The 20,266-nt window shown below is 41.3% G+C and overlaps 1 protein-coding gene and 1 long non-coding RNA gene across 6 annotated transcripts in view; both read right to left on the reverse strand.

The window, feature by feature from the left end:
- The window catches only part of mecom (MDS1 and EVI1 complex locus), an 804,010-nt gene that overhangs the window by 124,632 nt on the left and 659,112 nt on the right, over positions 1 to 20,266 (reverse strand). The gene's annotated exons all lie outside the window — the stretch shown is intronic.
- LOC144693916 (uncharacterized) lies at positions 6,951 to 9,830 on the reverse strand. The gene is made up of 2 exons (XR_013579615.1): positions 9,560 to 9,830; positions 6,951 to 8,271 (listed from the first exon to the last, which is right to left on the reverse strand). It is a non-coding gene; the product is annotated as an uncharacterized LOC144693916 (long non-coding RNA).

Raw genomic sequence — 20,266 nt, forward strand, 5'->3', positions numbered from 1 at the left:
CCACCCCCAGCACACCGGCCGCAGAAAGGCTCGTGTGTGCATAAATCACTTGCTGAAATCGGATCTAGATTATGTCCACATGGAGCTGCCCGGATGCCCACTTTTATTTGAAATCATCAATAGAAAGGAGGATTTTTCTTTTCTTTTTTAAAAAAAACGCCTTCTCCGAGGGGCCGCGTGACAAACTATTTCTTTGCATTATTGAAATAAGACGGTGTAGAAGGACAGTGGAGCTGCCGCCGCACTTTGAACAGATTTTTGTTTCTAGCGATGAAAGAGGATTAGATTTATGATTAAAGTTGGCCCGATTGAAGCCGCTTTGGAAAACTCACCGCTGAACTGGAGGCTGACCAAAGCCTTGAGAAGCGAATGGGGGCGGAATCGGCTAGGGAGGGGGGTCATTATTCTGCCGTCCGTCCCCCACTCCCCCACCCCCCCCGAGCACATCACCGGCCCGACTGAACACAAATAGAAACATCGGGAAGCTCTTTTTTTTTGGGTGGGGGGGAGTGGGTTGGGAGGTAATTTTTGGCCACACTTTGTTTTGTTGAAACATTGCTAAGAACTTTTTAAATACGATTTACACCCTGCAAAGTAAGTAAGAATGCTGAAAACAAGGCAAGGCGATAGGAAGCACAGTTACACTTCAAAGTGACTTTATTATTTCTCGGCCTAGCGTCGTCAAGATGACTTCATATATAGAGAGCTATATCCACGTGGACTTACACAGGCACATAAACACCCACAGACACATATACACAAGAGATTCGCATACACTCCCACAGATCCCACACACTCGCATATGCATAGGCACACATACATATAAACACACACACACACACATGTTCAGACGTTTCTTCAGAACAGAACAGGGTCAGACCTTCTGGGCAAAGCAGCGGGGACAGCTCGGAACTCACAGATAAAGGAACAAGCTACCCAGATACTGTCTGTGTCCTTCCCAGTCTTGGCTGCACCCTCTGGGTAATAAACGCTGACAAAATTCAGACACCCCTTCATCCTGATGGGCCCCGGGAGAAGTTCTGCTAATTATCTAGTTTCGTATTTTACAAGGTGCCGGGGCCTTGCTCCGCCTGGTCACTTCCCCTGAACCCTTCTCACCCAGGCTTCTTCACTTACTCCGCCTGCAGCTCCCAGAAAATGCTCACTCTATCACTGTTATCAAGCTCCGCACACGGTTTACCACATTTCCTTTAAATCATTTAAAGACTCTTTCTAAATAAAAAATACTTGAACTTTATGCCTGCAGGGAAAAGTATTCTCTATTCCCTGACCCCCTCCGATTGATACTAAATTTTTTGAGCGTTGATGTCTTGGCCGGCGATTATTTAACAGGCTTGGGAGTTAGTTGTGTGTTTGCAAGGATCCCGGTAGGTTTAAAATAGCAGGTATTTTTTCAACAGCTTCAATCGCACCTTCTTCCCAGAAGCCACAATCGCTCTGTTTTAGTTATTCCCAACATGAATGGTGTTTTATTTTAAAAGCACCCATTACCGCTGGTAAGTGTTGGGGTGTCTATGGCCACCCACTTAAAATAGGGACCTTTAACTGGGTCGAGCCTGATAACAAAGCGACATGCTGCGCACGGAGCCAAAATGCACTCAAAGAACACGTTTAATTGACTTTTATGTATTTGGTTAAATAAAATTAAACGCTCCTTTCTGTCGCTGCTCGTTTCTGCTCTGTGTGATCAGTGACAGCGTCCTATTTAATTTAGATTCAAATGCTGTGTTTTTTTGTTGTTGTGTGTGGAATTACTGACGTGCAACTTTAAATGCAACGCTAGGTATGACCGGATAAACTCTGAGACTCTTTTGTAAATAGCACCAAAACCTGGGCAGAGATTCCCATAGACTACAACGCTGAGAACCTTTTCTAAACCCCGGTTGCTGACCGCGAGTTTCCTGCCGTTCCTCAAGATGTCCATTGTTGAAGCTTTTTAATTTAGCAATAAATTGGGCAAGCTGAACCTATGAGCTGTTCTATTTTCTTCCTGTCAGGATGAGGGATTTGTTTTATGATGCATTGTGTGTTAAATAGAAGCAGCAGTGAGTTGGGAAACTGATTACTATTTCGTGGAGTTGATCTGCCTTTCTGATATAGAGCTGGCTTTTTAAAAAAAAAAAATACCGTTCTCTGAAAAGCAGGAAATGTTGCTGTGTAAACAAAAGCGTCGAGTATCAGTACCACGTCCTGGGCAAATTAGCTTTATATTGATAGGGCTGGGACTTGGAGCTGAAATCGGTTGTGGAGAGGCAGTGCCACAACTGACCAGTAGATGGCGATCGCAATTGGTAGTAAAATGATCTGACATTGGTTTTCGATTTTGGCCAATATATCATGTGTTTTACACATAATCAATCTGCTGATCTCTGCATTACTGTAAACTTCTATCGTTTCAGCGGCGCTTGTGAAAATCTCATAACTTCCAGATGCTTTTTATTTCATTTTCCTGGGGGTAGTGTGTTCTGATAGTCTAAGTAACATGGCCTGCGCCATTGGACGCTGCTGTTTCGAAAGCCTTTCTGTCTAATTGTATCCCTGGGATAGTAACAACAATACCAAACTCACTTGACGATGAGACGAAGTAGCCGAGGGATTACTGGACAATTGAGCCTGACATCATACATCTAGCGGAAAAGTCACAGAACATCAGGAAATGACTTTATTAATAACTTTTTCTGTACAGTCACATTTATTAAAATAGCTGCGCCTTGTAAGTAACTTTTTTAAGGGATAGTAGTTACAATGGTTTAAATCGACAGCGATAAATCTCAAACTCGGGTTTTATTTCTCCAACGACGATTGTCCAGATATTTTCATATACTTATAATTACATTCACGCAGGCCTGCAGAGTCTGATACCCATGCACACTCACACAGTTGCAGACAGGTTCTGAAACACTCCCACAGATAAACACACACTCAGGGACACAGACGCATGTTTTTCTTAAGATGTGCACACACGCGGACACCTTCACTCATACACAATCATCCAGATGCATACACACAAGGGAGTATTCACCTGCACTCTCATATCCACACATGCACAGAAGAGCTCACACCTAGTAATACAAACACACCTCCTCCCCCCGTGGACACATGCATTCAAATATTGCTCTGATGGCCTGGTGAATGGCCTGATGGCACTGTCCAATTCAACAAAAAGTTCTGATGGAATGCCAGGTCTGAGCTGGGTTACCTGATCTCAAATTAGGCATCAGTTGAGGACACAATTGTCCCTGGGGTCTCTGAGTAAGGAGGGGAAAGCCAGCTAGAGAGCAAAATTTAATGCCCACCGCATGGCGAGTTTGATGACGGGGGCATTTATCAGGCGGGTGGGGAGCCTGCCACCTTCCCGCCTCCGCCCTGAGTAAGACTGTGGCAGGAAGAGTCGCGGCGGCTTTCCCGCCCTGCCACCAATTGAGGCCTGAGGGGCCTCATCCTGCCACCGCTGGTGACACAGTAGCGGATGTGGGGAGGGTGGGGAGGTGATTGCCGTGCAGGGGGCTGACGAACCCAGAGTTACCTGCAGGTTTCGGGGGGCGGGTGTCCATTGTTCAAAGGCCTGGTGCCTGGTTAAGGGGCCCGGCTTGGGCAAAGCGGGGTGGGGGGGGATGGCGCTGAGAACCTACCCCTCATTCCCCATGGCCTGCACCCCAGGCCTCTCCTACCATCACTCACTTGTGACTGGGACTCAGGAGCAATCTGAGGCGGCGGTGGGTGGGTAGGGTGTGTGTGTTTGCCGCCAAACCGCCCCTCAGGGAGCTGCCAATCAATAATGCTGCCTCCCTCTGATTGGCTGGCAGCTCTTGGTGGGCAGGACTTCCGGTCCGGAGTGGCACCTAATTGGCTGGGCCTTTCCTGAACGAGGTGACGCAGGGCTCTCGCGGCTCTCCAGCGAGGAAGCCATGAACTGAGCCCTCAAGGGCCCGAGCTAGTGGCAGGGCGGGGTTCACATCCGCCATGCTCCCGCCTGATTGAATGCCGTCCACCATCAAACTCACCACGGTGGGCGGGCGGGCGTTACATTCTGCCCATGTGTCCTCTCCAATTCCTTCAGCAATTAGATGACCAGAATAGTAATGTGGATAAATCTATGGAAAGGTGAGATGATTTTAACGAGACAGGTTAAGAATCTCTGTAGGCTTTATTTTGAAAAGCATCAACTCGAGTCACTAATTTACATATTACTATTATATTATATACTACCTGTCCGTCCACGCAAGGGGCTGAAAATAACAAAAGGATAGATCTTATTAAAGACTTATTGTGGTTTCATCACATCCTTTTATTCACCCGTTCGATGTGGATCAGAAACGTTATTCCTTCACTCAAATGGCTGTGCATTTTTGGAAGTCTCTACCCCAGAGGGCTGGGACTGCTCACTCGGCCAGGGGTAAGATCGAGAGATTTTTGGATTCTATGGGAATCGAGGGGCGTGAGGAAAGGCGGCAAAGTGGAATTGGGGCCGAGGGTACGCCATGGTTGCTTGAAATGGCGAGAAGGCTCCAGAACCGGGATGGCCCATTGCTCCTCTCTCTTATGTTCGCATACAATAAGCACCTTGGTCGTCCTAACGCTGGGCTCAAACCTATTGCTCCTGAAGTAAATGAAAATGATAAAACTATTAAATCATGTGGTGTGCACATGTGGTGTATCTTTATGGGTGGCTCTGTGCAATCATAGGACATGTCTCGCACAGCCGCAGGCTCACTGTGCATCCTTGTATACAGTATCTGTATAGCCATGTGCGGATGTATCAGGTGTTGAGTGCACCTCAGCGGGCAGTGAAAAGTTTGAAAAGATAAAAAAAAAATCTTTAATAGACATTTGGTTTGGATTCTGGTATATGTGCCGGATTCAGTGAAATGAAGGCTTGCTGCTGGGGAACAGTGCGGGCGCTGCCACTCAATAGGTACAATGCCCCGCATCTGTAATATTACGCTAACCTGATCTTGTTGGGTGGAGGGAAATCTTGTCCTCCCAGCCGACTCCCAACAACATTGTTTCCATATTTACTTCACGAATCTCTTCATTGTGTGATAATGAACTAATGGTTCACCACATTTAATTTCAAACCCTGAAAGCGGCCACTTTCCCGACTTGCTTCAAACGTTTCTTTTCCATTCGCTCTGCCAATATGTGTGAATTGTTGAAGCGAGTAGGCAGAGAAGAGCAGCCACCTGCAGTACCTGTGAAGATCTTAACTTGCACCCATCAGCACACTCCACAGGAAACAATTGACAACTACTGACCGGATCCCGTGCCATTTGAATGCCTATTGGGTGTCTTAGAAAAGGTTCCAAGAAACATCTTTAAATTGTCAAAACAATTCTCAGTTCTTCACAAGATAAACTTTGACGGGAGACCGATAATGACAGTAGGATGGTGTGGATAGAGAGGGACCCTGTTCAATATTCAGCCCTCCTCTTTCCAATCTGAAATGGTATTTCTAATGCTATTGACGGGTCACGGCCAATGACATCTATTAAAGTCCGCCTTAACTTAGAAAATAGATCTTGAGGGGTCAAAACCATTTGATAATATTTACCTAAGACAAAAACTCCATTCATTAATAAAATAGGTCAAAAACCCGATTACACTGGTTAAGGTTGAAGTAAGGCATAGCAAAGATCAATCGTTTAATTCGTTTCTCTAAAAGACTAAAAACTGTTATGATTACAAGTAAATATATATGTAGCACCTTTGTGTGTGTGTACACACATGGGTGTGCAGATGTTTGTGTTTAAGTTTGTCTGCGCAATTATATCCGCATTTGTGTGAACGTTCATTTATCTCTCTGCAGGAGTGTGTATGTGTCTATTGTATAATGACCGTGTCTTTATTCTAATTATTTACATGTGTAACGAAGTTTAATTAATGGAATGCGTTGATGCGGGACATATTCCAGTCACCGGGATTCTGTTGCCCTGTGTAAAGTTTTTATATTAAACACCATTTATGACGGACTGTAATAGGCATTGCCAGTTTTCTGAATTCGAAGTGTACTGGCGGCAGAGGTACTTTTTAAAAAGTTGATTTAATTTATCAAACACTGTGCATCTGACTCCAAAGCCAGAGCTCCAGTCAAGAGGAAGCAATCTTCAGGGCTGCTGGAGGGAACTCCAAGCTGCTTGCTGTAGAATTAATTGCTTGAATTTTACAGGCAGGCACAAGATGAATTATATGCTAACTAATTTGGGAGATATAGGTTTGAATACAATTAGGGGTCGCAAAATGTGTATCTGAACTGGGAACCGGAGTGATCTTTTTGTTAAAAAAAAAATCTACTGCCCATCAGAGAGGAAAATAAGTTACTATTTCATTGTAACTCAAAAAAAAAACCCGATTGATAAAAAGGCAGAAAAAAAAGTCTTTGCGAAGTTACTGACTGTATTTCTCAAAATATCTCTTACTTCCCAAGAGGTCAGGGAATGGTTTACCCGACTGTAAAAAGGTTGTACATACAAAGTGGGGGGGGGGGGGTACTTAATAGGTTAGGCTTCCCCCTCCCCTCATTTTCATCATAAACACCACAATCTCTTTTTAAATTGCATTAAATTAAATCGATTTTAGGTTCAGCAAAGAATGTGCTACATATGTCTGTATAAATCCGATGTTTATTACTTAACTAATATTATGACTATTATTCCTCCATTTGTTGTGACTGGATCTCCCACGTTTGATTGGAATGACTTTGTTTTGCGATTCTTTTCCTAGTTATTTCATGTACTTGCTTGTTGTGACGGTGTAATTTGATTCTCATTAATCATTCTCACAATTACCAGAGCTCTCCACAGTTATACTTCATCAGCTTTCTCCATTCGTTTCATTAAAACGGCACCTTCTCTGATTAAGCAAGGTACACAGAGCTCAGGAACTGGGACAGAACGCTGTGTTAAATATGAAACGACATCCGAAACTGGAGCCAGCCTTTTTCCTCGGTCGCTTTATTTACGCTTATTACTTGTTATTTACTTACAGAAATGCATACACGTACTTTTTTTTTGGCTTAGGTAACACCAAGTTTCCCCCCCCCCCCCCACCCCTGTCTTTTCTCGGGTTTATTTAAACCATTCTCTGTTCTTTCCCTTACCCTACCGTGATCCCGGTACCAGCTCCTCGGATCAATGAAAACGCACAGAAGGATAAGTTTCGCTAGTCGGTTGTCCAGACCTCAAAAAAAAAATAGGGGATTGGAGACGGAGCTAGCCGCCGGGAGGTTTGTATCAGTGATCTGTTTATTGTTCCACCTGGGGAGACTTCTATATATTTCAGATTTCTTTTAAATCACTAATCTTTCATATAAACCCGTTGCAGGTTCCAGCCGTTCGATATTTCCATGAACCGACACTTGTCCAATGATCTGCTCGGGCACTTAATTGGGTCGGACCTGGATTCCGGTTTCGAGCTCGGGTCTGGGAACTTTTCAGTGAGGGCTTTTAGATTGGAAAAAACAAGAAACTCGGGCCTGGATATACCAGCTGCGTCCGAAAGGCTGAAATGTATATTTAAACACAAAGAGCTTTTACTAAAGGTTTCACTAAGCGCACCAACTGATATTAGATATTCAATATTCAGTCATCAAAATCAGGTACAGAATATATTTTACAGGGTTATTCCTCGGCATTAACCAAGTGACTAGAAAATGAAAAGTACATTTAACTAAATTGAAATTCCTCATTAAAGAGCGTTTTTTTAAAAAACGCATTAACTATTGTGTAGGAAGGAGAGAGATCCACATCTCTTACCACACACAGTATTTTAACATTTTATGTATCAGCCTTTTACAGAAGCCTCCTCTCGCCTGCCGCTATACTAACTGTACACAATGAACATACTGCGCCCAGCAGAGGAAAACAGTGTCACTTAGAGCCCACGGTATTACTTTGCCTACGGTGTCCCTAGGTGGTGTTGGAGAGGAAGCATTCCTGAAACATATCTTCCTTTAATAAGGTTGATGATATGATGGCCATAGAGCGTTGAACTGAAGACACAAGGCTGGCCAGGATGACTAATACCATGAAGGGAGAGAGCTGGGCGGTTTATAATTTTTTACTGCAAACCTCAAGCCCAAGTGCTCTAATCAGTAGAATTACTTTTATGTCAATTAGATGCAGGTGGGCTTTTAATGGTAAGTGATGCTGTCACTGTTTCGGCTTCCTTTGCATCGTGTTCCTGTTCAACAGTCAATAGTTTCTGTAAGCCACCCGTACACAGCAGAGATCCGTCTCATCTTGCTTTCTGCCTCTGTAGAGTTAACAACGGATTCATATTGAGGTCTTTCAAGTGTTACCCTGTCCTGTGCTATCATTTCAGACAAATAGGCATTGCGGCATGGAGATCTAAGAGGCTAAAACAACTAATTAAACCTTCTTGGATTTTCAATCTGAAGTAAAGTTTAGAAATCTGCAGATAAATCAGACAGAGCTGATTAATTAACCCCATCATGCAGCTAAATTTAATAAATGCTAAAGAGACAAAGCTAGGATTTCTAACATTTCACCACAGCTCTCATCAGCCTTTCCCCAGTAGTTAAAATTGTCTTTCGGAATGAAACAGATAAACCACGAACGAAACCACATATTGAATGCTTACATGTCCCAATCTCTCCCTGCCTGTGATATCTCAATCCCTGGTGCTGTATCTCAAACATCTTTCACGTGGCGATTTCACGTGAAATACATGAACGTTCATTCCTGATAAAAGCCCCTTTTTCTGCGCAGTCTTCAAAATGCAGCAAGAACTATAGAATCTGCAGGTGGTCTCCGCTTTCATCCACATACTTTCACTGGAGAGGGAAAGTAGATGAATTTGAAAGATTATTGCCAAACAACAATACAATGGGATAACACTTCATTGCTTTGGACAGTTTACAACATCTTTCCTGGGGATCGGTTTACCAATTTTGACACAGAGCCACAATGAAAGCACATTAGTGTCTGACATTACCGTGATGAAATTCATATAAACAATCGCTGGTTCTGAATGGAATGATTGGGACCAATTTACAGAGTCCCAGCCTATTAACACCTGCAAAGCACACGATCTGCTATTTAACCGTAGCACTTTAGCCGAATTAGTTAAGCTAGTTTCTCCAAAGGCAAACAAAGGCCATCAACAACATTAGAAAGAGCGCAAACAGGCGTCTGATTCTAACTGTTTGAAAGAATACTGCCCAGATTTAAAACTAAAAACTTGAACAGTGCACATTTCACAGCGTGACTAATATGCTAGATATAATTATGGTCAGAAGGTCTGTATTAATCTGAAGAAAGTGTAGTTCAGTTAGATACTGAGTGCTGGGCGCCTTTCCTGCAAGATTAGGGTAAAGACGATTTTCGGTACCATCTTTAATTTAAAATTGCCACTGAAAAAGCAACAGGATTCCCCCTGTATGTCCCAAATATATTGATCAATGAAATCATACGTTTGCACAGACTGGTTTGAAAATTGGAAACAGTGATAACGGCATCAAACAACTCAAAACGCAGATCCGCATGTTCTACAAGAATTCATTCAAGGAAGCCTCACTCACTTTGAAAACAAAAGTTGTGTTTCCTCAAGATTTGTTTTGTTCAGCTTGTTACTTTTTGATTGCAGCCGAGTGAAAGACATGCTTGTCTTTAAAAGGAGTCAATCTATTACTCAAAGTAGTAAGGAGTTAGTATTGTGGTAAGACAGATACTCCCAGAAGGATGTAAGTGGACACCGTTTTAAGGGTCACTTTCACAGACTAACCAGAAGTACAAGAGAAGGTCTTGCGGTGGTCAAAACCCTCTCACATGTGCAGTGCTAATGGCTTCCCGGTGCCCATGGTGCATTCCAGCACATCATTAAGAACTGGTTTTATTTCTTCTGTATTATCAGTCGCGATTCACCGCTTCTGTAGCCATCTGAGGAGGAGCTCATCCACGGCGTGTGTGTGTGTGCTGAACGGTCAGTTTCAACAATCAAACAAAAGTACATTGTTGCACTTACAGTATTCCAACCTTTTAGATAAGGATATTCGGACCATTTTATTTGACTCGATTACTTCGCACAAATTCAAATATAATGTATTCGTGTATGAGATTTTACCACATTTTGGGAGATAAATGACATTTTAAAGTGCTTTGAGAAACTGATCTATTCGCTGAATTGGAGTCAGACTAGATAAGTCAGTCGACAATTGTGCCCCTTTGAGAGACAAACATCGACACAGCCTTTTCTTATTTTTACTTTTAAAGCATACATGAACTTTTACCAAAAACATGCAAAATGAGGTGTCACAGGAGCCAATAAAATAGCCCCTGAAACTGAGGGACAAGGAACCGGCTACAGAGTCATAACGTGTTGTAAGGAGTAATTATTTTAATACTGTGAGATGTTTAATACATTTTTAGATTTATTATTTTGGTAACTATTGAACAATATCGTTATTCAAAACATTGGTTTTGCAGGAAACATCTTTTCACATCCACATTTTAGAAGGCTCCAAGGATTTAGCCAGAGAATCATTTAGACACGCAAATCGACTTCCATATAAAATAGGCCGAGCTATACAAGCCCCCCTAAAGTTTCATTCGAGTAGCAATAATTAATTCGTCAATAATGTGATTTTTTTTCCTAAAATTGCATTTTCCTTTTGTTATGGAAGGTTATAAGTGGGGATATGCCCTCTCCTGGACAGAGACACATAACTGAAAGACTGTTACATTCCGCCACAGTAAAACAGTTCTCTTGAAAAAGACAGAAGCCTTGCCGCTCTGCCCTGCACTTCATAAATCACATCTTTATATGGACAAGGTCAGGGCACCTAACAGCTCAGACATAGGTCTTTGCAGAGTTTCTGCACACTAAGGCATGTTTATTCTCCAGCACAGATCTCTGAGGAGCAGTCCAGCACGCTTCTAATTACTTTTGATTATTTTCATTTGTTGGGGTCAGCTCTGCCTGCCTGTGTTGCTGCAGGGCTGATTTACTACAAATTCCATGCCTTTGAGGGACTGAATGGTGTGTTTTTTAGAATTAGCGCCGATTATTTTGCCTCGTTCTTATACCATACTGTAAACAGGCAACTAGAACGGGGGGCGGGGGAGAGACCGTCCTTTAGCAAGCACATAGTAGTCCCTCTCTTCTCCTTTAATGAAGCAGAAAGCTTTATTATTTTACACCGGAGACGCACTAATAGAACATTGTGTTGTACAGCGAGAGAACTCACTTCAAAACTCTAGAGAACAACCTCTCCAGTGTCAGTACGCTAAACTCTGACAGATTTTTAATGTCATTAGCAACGGTTAGATTGTCAGGTCATCGTATTTGTATTTGATGTGGTTTCCCATATTAAACTTCCTTCCCCCCTCCCGATCCGTTATCCAATGAATATTTAACATCTATCATGATATTAACAACATTTTTTTAGGTGGTGGGGGGGGAGGGACGATGGGAAAATACGCACATAATACAATGTCTGAACTTTCTACTTGCGCCATGTAAAGCTTAATGATGAAGTGGGTTGTTGAGGGTTCATACAATTTCAGACCCCGCGCTTCGACGGGCTAGAAAATTTGGGGGAAACAGTAGTAATAGTGAACACATCATTCGGAATTGTCATTACTCTCAAGTGGACGGCTGAAGTCACGTTGACACATTTTGTTTTGCCTTTCTCTTCAAATGTGGTTCTTGGAAAGCTCCGCATTAACAAAAAAAAATGCCATTTGCAGCCCTCCGTTGCTTAGCATGGTTTTCGATCGATTTTGTTACACGTGAAGACAGTTGTTACGAAAAGCTTCCCTCCCGCTTAGCCCTGCTTTTATACTGCCAGAATTTAGTTCAATATTGGAGACGCGCTGCGAAGCTAGAACGTCTGGGTTTCCATCTAGCCTGGGTCTGGAGAAGGAGACCTTCTCACTCGCGCTTGTGGGGACAATCAGGTCCAAGTTACTTCTGGAGTGTAGATATCCCACTGCTGCCCACATTGACACCAAACCCCTCTCATGCCCAAGCTAAAACTCGAAGGCTTCGCGGTCCCCTCCAGGGGTTCATCTCACGCGTTTGGGTGCCATGGCCAAATGGGCCATTCGACTATCCAACCCACATCTTTCATCAAGGCCATTATCTCTTCAACCGTTGGGAGCACTCCAGCCTCCTACCACGGGGGAGGTCTTTACTTGCGACTGATTAGATAGGGAGAGAGCTCATTACGACTCCCAACAAGCCAGCTAAGCCTCACTCTCAAGATCTATCCATCGGTATAACTGCAGACTGCCCTGTCCCTGAAGAAACTCACTCGGCCTCCTTGAAGCCTCGTGATTCTCCGCCCAGTTTTCCTTCATTAGTTAGGCCGGGGTTAATTAATAGGCTCAGTCACTGAGATATGAAAACGTAGCCCCTCAAGCGCTGCCTATCTTTATTTTAAATCTTGTAGTTAAAACTTTCACCCAACCTTAGCAATTCATTCCATTTCAGGCGGAAGGCATCCAGGAAAGGTTTAGAAGTTAAAGCGGCACTCGTTGCTGAAAGCCATGCAATATCCAAAGCACAATAACATCAACAACATTGCTAGGCGTTAGATTCAAAGCACCCACTCCTTCTTTACCCAGGTAATTCTGGTATAAATCACATTAATCTTTAATGAGAAGAACATTTTCGCTAACAAGCAATGTTAAACCATTCAACAACGTGCAACTTAATATTGCATAAATTATTTTATAAAATACTCCTTAAGGTGCAATTCATTAACCACTTCTATGACAAAATGATGTGGGATTTAGCCCTGCATCAACATGGACATGGTAAAGTACCTCAGGAGTCAGGCTTTGAACTAATAAACTGAAATTGGGAGTCGAGAAGCCCAAACTTCCCCTCACCCAGTGGCTATGTCACACCATTTCAACTACACCCCACTACAGGATGCTTTCAACTTAAATGATCTACTGGGCACTTTATACCCTGTTTTTTAAATCTTCTTCAACATGCACTCTTATAACAACTCAAATTAGCCACCCAGGTAGCTGAGCACTGAAGGATACATGCACAGAGGATCCTCTGTGGCTGGCCTTTGTGCAATGGCAGCTAGTAGGATGATTCAGATCTATTGACTGTACATTGTGTTTTAATATTGTAATGTTGGGCATTATTAAAAATGAACTCATAGCCTCCTGTACTGAAGCAAGTACTGTTACAGTAATTCATTTTCCTAGAAGCAGCTCTAGTACCTTTATCTTTCAAATATCACATGTAATAGTCCATTTTGGTATTGAGAGCATCTTTGGAAAAACTGGTTTGCTATGGGCTGTAGGCTTACTGACTTCTTTTCAACAAATTGAGTGCCAAAACCTAAAAGGTTGATATGGTTCATCAATCTTTGACCTCTCTATTGTGTTCATCATCCCAATTGTGTTGTGGTGTTTGGATAAAGAAACTCAGCCACAGCACAGGAAGGGTTAACAGGCCCATTATTAACAAAACAACAAAAAAGTTAACAGTTTTATAAGAACAGAATGAGCATGTCAGTTCAAATAAGTACATTGTAATCCACACCATCAATGTCTCAACAAAGTGAGCCCCTGCCATATTGGTAACAAGAAAACATGTGCAGCATTTGATGTGGGTGTTAGATATTTTTGGCTCAGATTTTCCTGTGGCAGGACATCTAACAGTGTCTGCTGTTAGTTACATTTTTTCCTTGTGCATTTAGGTTTTTGCATGGCAAGATTCTGAATATGCAAACTAACAATGGTGCAGTGAGGGAAACAGGGCTTCATGGATCTGAGCGAAGATGGCAAACAACTGTGCATATCCCTAACACATCAGAGTGAAGAATTGTAACAACAGAAGTGTGAGGATGGAGAAGGGATTGTAAATTAGACTGGATGAATTCAATGTCAAATCAGGCACAAAAAGGGAACCATTGAGAGCAAAAGATAGATTGGCTTTGGAGAGGAAGAGAAAAGAGTCAGATAGGAAACTTTTTTAAAGAAGTAAACATCTTACATTTTACATTCTTACAGTTTTCAAAATGATTAAAATCTGAAGGAATAAGACTCTACACTTCTAATAGTTCATTTTCGGAGCCAGACAGGTAGTTTGACAATAATTAACAGCTATTATTGTCAAAACAGCACTTAGAATGAAATGGAAAGAGGGTGGTGGGAGTCTGGAACTCTCTGCCTGAAAGGGTGGTTGAGTCAGAAACTCTCATAACATTTAATAAGTATTTAGATATTCACCTGCGTTGCCATGGCCTCCAGGGCTACGGGCCAAGCGCTGGAAAATGGGATCAGTGTAGTCAGATTTTTGTTGACTGGCATGGACACGATGGGCTGAATGGCCTCCTTCTGTGCTGTAAATGTCTATGAGTTAACTCTGTGGAAAACTTAGTTTGTATCTACCATGCAAATAAAGCAGCTTCACACCTGTCAATACATTTTAATAGTGAGGCTGACAGCAAGATTCTATCTGCACAAAACTGATGGTAGAGTGGCACAACTCAGACAGTAACTTTTAAATATTTGAATTTAGCTGAGCTACTGCCTCTTGCCTGAAGTTGGTGCACCATTTGCACATAAATAATGGTGTTGCTCTTAGCCTCACTGTGACTTTGACAGGAAAATCTGGCCCATTGTGTCATCTCTATGGGAAATCTAAGTCTTATACTCAACACACATACTATACACAAGAGCCTTTATCTTAGCAGAGTCTATTGGTACATAATGGCACACGTGAGCATTAATCCTTTGCAGAACTTAATTTATATAATATATACATAAAAATGAAATCCAGAGCCTCAGAATGGAGTCTAATTACCCTAAAAAGAGCAAATTACAGAATACATATATAGATGAGCATTATATAGTGGAAAATAGTAGCAGTGTAGAAGTTATTGAGTGTTGTTACATCATAAATTGCAACGGTTGGTATAATGTGCAATTTATCCTCTGAACCAAAAAATAGTCCAGAACTTTCTAATTAGTATAAAATGTACAGGTTCTCCCTTTGTTTTTTTCTGCTGAATCCGCTGACATAAGTTATACAACAGCTCTACAACTGTCAGTAGTCCTCCAGTACTTCACTGAAGTGGCTGCTTCTCATGTGTGTCTGCAGAGAGTGTGTCAGCAGAATGTTTCAGTATTTTGTCATCACAGCAAGGCCCATATCTGTCCCCTGATGTCCAAATGTGTGCACTCAACAGCAGGCACCCCCTGGCTGATCTCTGCTTTCCTAGCCCAGTGGATCTTGCACACCTACTTCAACCACAGTTGAAATCAGCTATGGGAGCTGCTATAGCACTTAACAATAAAAGTTTTTATTCAGTTTGTCAGTTATGGGAGGGGTGTGCGTGCGTGTGTGTGTATGTGTGTGTGTGTGTGTGTGTCTAGGACTCACTAAGAAGAGAAAGCCCTCTGGAATTGCTTCCTGATTAGTTGAATCACAACAGTAATATTAAAAACATGGATCCTTTACAGCTGATAAAAACTCCAACTGCAAAATTCACTGATGGAAAAGAATGAACCATAAGCATTTACAGTACAGGTGGCCATTTAGCCTATTTGAGTCTGTGATCACTGCTTGCTAGAACAATCCAAAACCGACCTTACTGTCCTACTTTCTCGCCTGAGCTGTGTTTTCCCCTGCTTCAATAAATTATCATGTTTGTTTAATATAAATTTTTTTAAAAACATGTGGGGTATACATACATGTAAACAAAAGGAGCCATGGATTTATAAACATATTGTAAAACCAAGAAAGTTATAATAAATCTTTCTACATTACTGGTTAGGCCTCAACTGGATTAACGTGTCCAATCGTGGGCATCACACTTTAGGAAAGGTGTTCAGGCTTGAGGGAAATGTCACAGAAGAGATTTACTAGATTGGTATCAGGGATGAAAGATTTCAGTGATGTGGAGAAACTAGAGAATCTAGGATTGTTCTCCTTAGAACTGAGAAAGTTAAGGGGAACTTTAGTAGAGTTGTTCAAAATTAGGAAGGGTTTGACAGAGTGGATGGGGAAAATCTATTCCCACTAGCAGGAGGGTCGGTGACCAGAGGACTTAGATTTAAAGTAATTAGCAAAAGAACCAGAGGGGAGATGAAGAGAAGTGTGCAATGAGTTGTTATGGTCTGGAATGCACAGCCTGAAAGGTTGATGGCAGCAGTTTCAATCATAACTTTTAAAAGAGAATTTGGATAAATACTCAAAGGGGGAAAAAATTAAGTATAGGGGAATGGGACTAATTGGGCAGCTCTTTGAAGAATTGGTCCAGACACAGTGGTCTGAATTCCCTTAAGGGGAGGGAGGGAGGTGAGCAGTGAGACAGAGGGAGATGTGGCTAAGAATGTGTTCAATGCTGCAGTGTTTAATGTTTTTGGATGATGTACACAAAATATCTGTGTTTTTGTTATTCAGCTGAGATTGAATTCTACAAATATCCTGCAGATCTTCAGTCCATGGTCCTGCTTTCTGGAGCTAGCATTGACAGAACACGCAAGAGAACACACTAGTAAACACTGCACTCTGTGCTGTGGTGTTCAAACATGTATAAAATAAATATCTAGAAATGAAGAGCAACAATTGGAAGTAAAACATTTTAACCGAATCTTTAATAATAATGCAAAGTGTAACAATATATAACTAATTTTAGATCTTAAACTGTTGCACATTCAGCTCCTTTTATATATAGATGCTTCAAAACTAATGAGAATATTTTGTATTTAGTCTAATTATAAATACTTTCTTTATAAATATATTTATGATTTTACTACAGATAACTAGAAGAGGGAATGTTTTATTGTGAAGCCCTTATACATGCGGATATGTTTAAAAATAAACTTGTCCCTTACTTATTTCTACTGATGTTCTTTGGTTCCTACGCCTACCTATTCCCTAATTTTTTAATTACTACATTTTTTCCTCCCTGACTTCAGTTTCATCTTTCCTTTCTGCCATGCAGTTTCCTGTCCAAGAGGTCTGGCGGGTGACCTTTTCCAGGGCTGTCTAACTGCGACAAAGTGGCATACCACTGAATCACAGAATCACAGAATTTTAATGGCGGCAAAGGAGGAGGCCATTTGGCCCATCGTGTCTGCACCGGCTCTCCAAATGAGCATTGTAACCTAGAGCCATTGCCCTGCCTTTTCTCCATACCCCTGCACATTGTTTCTATTCAAATAATCACCTAACTGCCCTCTTGAATGCCTCAATTGAACCTGCCTCCGCCACACTTCCAGGCAGTGCATTCTCACTACAGTGAGATAGTCAAACAAATTGTGTAAAACCAGTCATACACTTGAGAGAAGTTGTGCATACTGTACTGTGGCAGATTTTCATCTACTTCCAGCTGTATGCTCCTGAAAAGCATATTAAACACTGTGGTGAATTCGCAGTTCACTCAACAGGAGCTTGTTTCACCACAGCATCCTTTTTGTCCTACACCCTTAACAGCATGGCTTGGTAAGACTATAAACATGGTCAAAAATTAACCAGACACTGAGGTGTGGAGAACTACACTGGCTTTTACATCTAAGAAGTGCCTATTCATGCTAAGTGCATGGAATATCATGCACATTGGTTTGCATACAAACAGGAGTTCAGTGAACTAACAATTAAGGTGCATTTTCTTTCCAAACTGAAACAAATCAATACTTGCAAAATAAGGAAACAGATAAAATATTATAAAACAGTAGGGCAGCAAACAAAAAGCTTTGGCATCCTGAGGTGAAAGAAATGTAAATGAAACATTTACTTGACCCTCTCTCTCTAGGTTATCTCACAATCCAGTCCCCAAATGCTTTTTCAGCTTTCCAAATTCAAGGTTTACCCCCTCCTTGATACTCTCTCATGCTCTTGACCTCATGTCTTCCCCTAAGTTTTTGCATATCTTCTTTGGGTCTGCGTGCATATTCTCAGGCTTTGCACACTGTATTGCAGATTTTGCAGAAATACCCTCCCCAGACTTTCTCCTTCACTCACTCACTCAGTCGCAGTATTTGCTCATTATTAGCTAACAGCCCCTCAGTCACAGCACATACTCACTGAATTTTCACACTACCTTCATATAAATGCGCCACACAAACTTAAATAATTTTACAAGAGTTAATGCAGATACAATTGATATAATTAAAATTATACCATGGTATTTTTATTAAGAAATATGAGATGAATAGAATCATATTTGGGTGTCAATAATGCACTTAAAATGGCTGTGTAAAATCTGGTGTTTGCATAGCTGCCAATGCTTAAATCAAAATGTCATTAACTATTTACAGCAACTATAGCTAGGGTTATTTATAGATTAAAATAATAGCATTTCTATATATTTCAAATACTTCATATATTTAAAATACAAACCAATGAATTTCTGGTGTTGTTCACAGCCAAAAAACATTTAAAATGCATAAATAAATAATGACCTAATCTAATAACTACTAATATGTACAATGCCAGATAATTCTGAGAGTACAAGACTATGAGCTAAACAGAAAAAAGTTAGCTTGGGATATACATATACATGGACAATCAGATGGCATGATCAATAGTCAGATTGATTGGAAGGCATCCAATTTGAGAAACAAGTCAAAAGATTCTGCAACAAAAGGGATGAAGAACTGAATGCCGACTCTGATCTTGGAATGGTGCACAGCATTACCAACAGATAGTCAGTTGTGCAAATAGTTGGTTTTAGATAGCCAAGCAGTCAAAGAAACAGGCACCAGAAGAAACAGACAAAGCCAAGGACCTTGCTGGAACAGGCTGGAGAGATCATCAAGATGATAGGTAGTGGGATACATATAGAAAGGTATGTGAACAATGAAGCATTACAGTGAACTATTGCGCAGCAGGACACAAGGCCGGCAGTGGATTACTTGGATAGAACCTGGAGGAAATTGACAACAGGTATCACAGTTGGCACCAGAGCTGAACAAAGCAGTGAACTGTGGATGGATGCAAGTGGGCGGATCAGTGGCTGAGGGAAAAAAGGAAATGAGAAAGTAATAAAAGGATTTACTAAAAAGATCATTAATAAGCATTGAAACATTCAATCACGTTTATACTTGGAGGCACCACAGCCATAGATCAAAAATGGAATGACAGGTGATGCTTCATTCATAAATATGTAAAACCTATATATGGAAGGCAACATAACTGAAGATTAGGATTCAGCTAACGTCAAGGTGCATAAAATTGATAGTGCTGCTGCATCTTTGCTGTAGTGTATACTGTGAAATGGGTGTGGTCATGTGGCTGAGATGTCCCAAGGATGAGTTATTTTCAATGAAAAAGAATGCTAGAACTAGAGAAACTGCTTATAAAATCCTTAGAGAGAGTGGGGTTAGATGACAGGAAGCATTTAATTTCACAAACCGTCAGGACATGCCCTGCATATGCAGTCGCTGCGGCCCTTTAACAGGGATCTGAACACGTTTCTAAGGCAGCATGATATTTTCAGGTATGGGGATAAGTTTGCTAATTAGTTTGTATTGTAATGGGTCATGGGCAACTGCAGACACCTGGAGCTTGCTTGGTTGCCTTCAGGAGTCAGAGAGGAAATTTTGCAGAAATTTTCTGAAATGGCTGCATGTTTTTCTCATTTTTCTTTGCCTCTCTCAGAAGTTGCCATTGTTTGTGTACAAGATTACAGTTTTGCCTGGGATGGAGTTTGCTTAATAGATTCGATAATCTTTTTTCACCTTTTTGTATGTTTGAGTGAATGATTGGAATTTGTTTCTTCTTCCCCTTCACAGAGCATTAAAAACGTTATGCATGGATTCTTCTAACATTTTCTGAGGTAATTCTTAAAGCAGAAAAGCATATAGTATATATTAGCTGATGTCTCACAACAACAGTCAGAAAGTATGGTAAGATAAACAAGGTTTGATGCTGCAGAGGAGAAAATTTGAGAGTGGAAAAGAGAGCAGATTTTTATATTTTGTGAAATGTTTTGAATACTCATAGCAGCTACATTTTAGAAAATAAAAATCTTTACATGAATAATAGTTATTATGTTCTGAGTGTAAACAGTAGCAAGAAGGACCACACCAGGTTTGAAGGGAGATTAAAATACATAGTTCTGAATTTAAACATTTAATTGTAAAAGGGAAAAACATATATTGAATGGGGTGGTGGTGGGGAGTGGCAGGAGATTATACAACACACATGGAATAGGGTAGAGTTAAAGGAAACATATACAAAAACACATATGAACACATACAAGGGAAAATAGGCACTGAGCAAGAAAGATAGAATGAAAAGGAATAGACCA

The sequence above is a fragment of the Cetorhinus maximus genome, chromosome 19, assembly GCF_964194155.1.
Source record: "Cetorhinus maximus chromosome 19, sCetMax3.hap1.1, whole genome shotgun sequence".
NCBI lineage: Eukaryota > Metazoa > Chordata > Chondrichthyes > Lamniformes > Cetorhinidae > Cetorhinus > Cetorhinus maximus.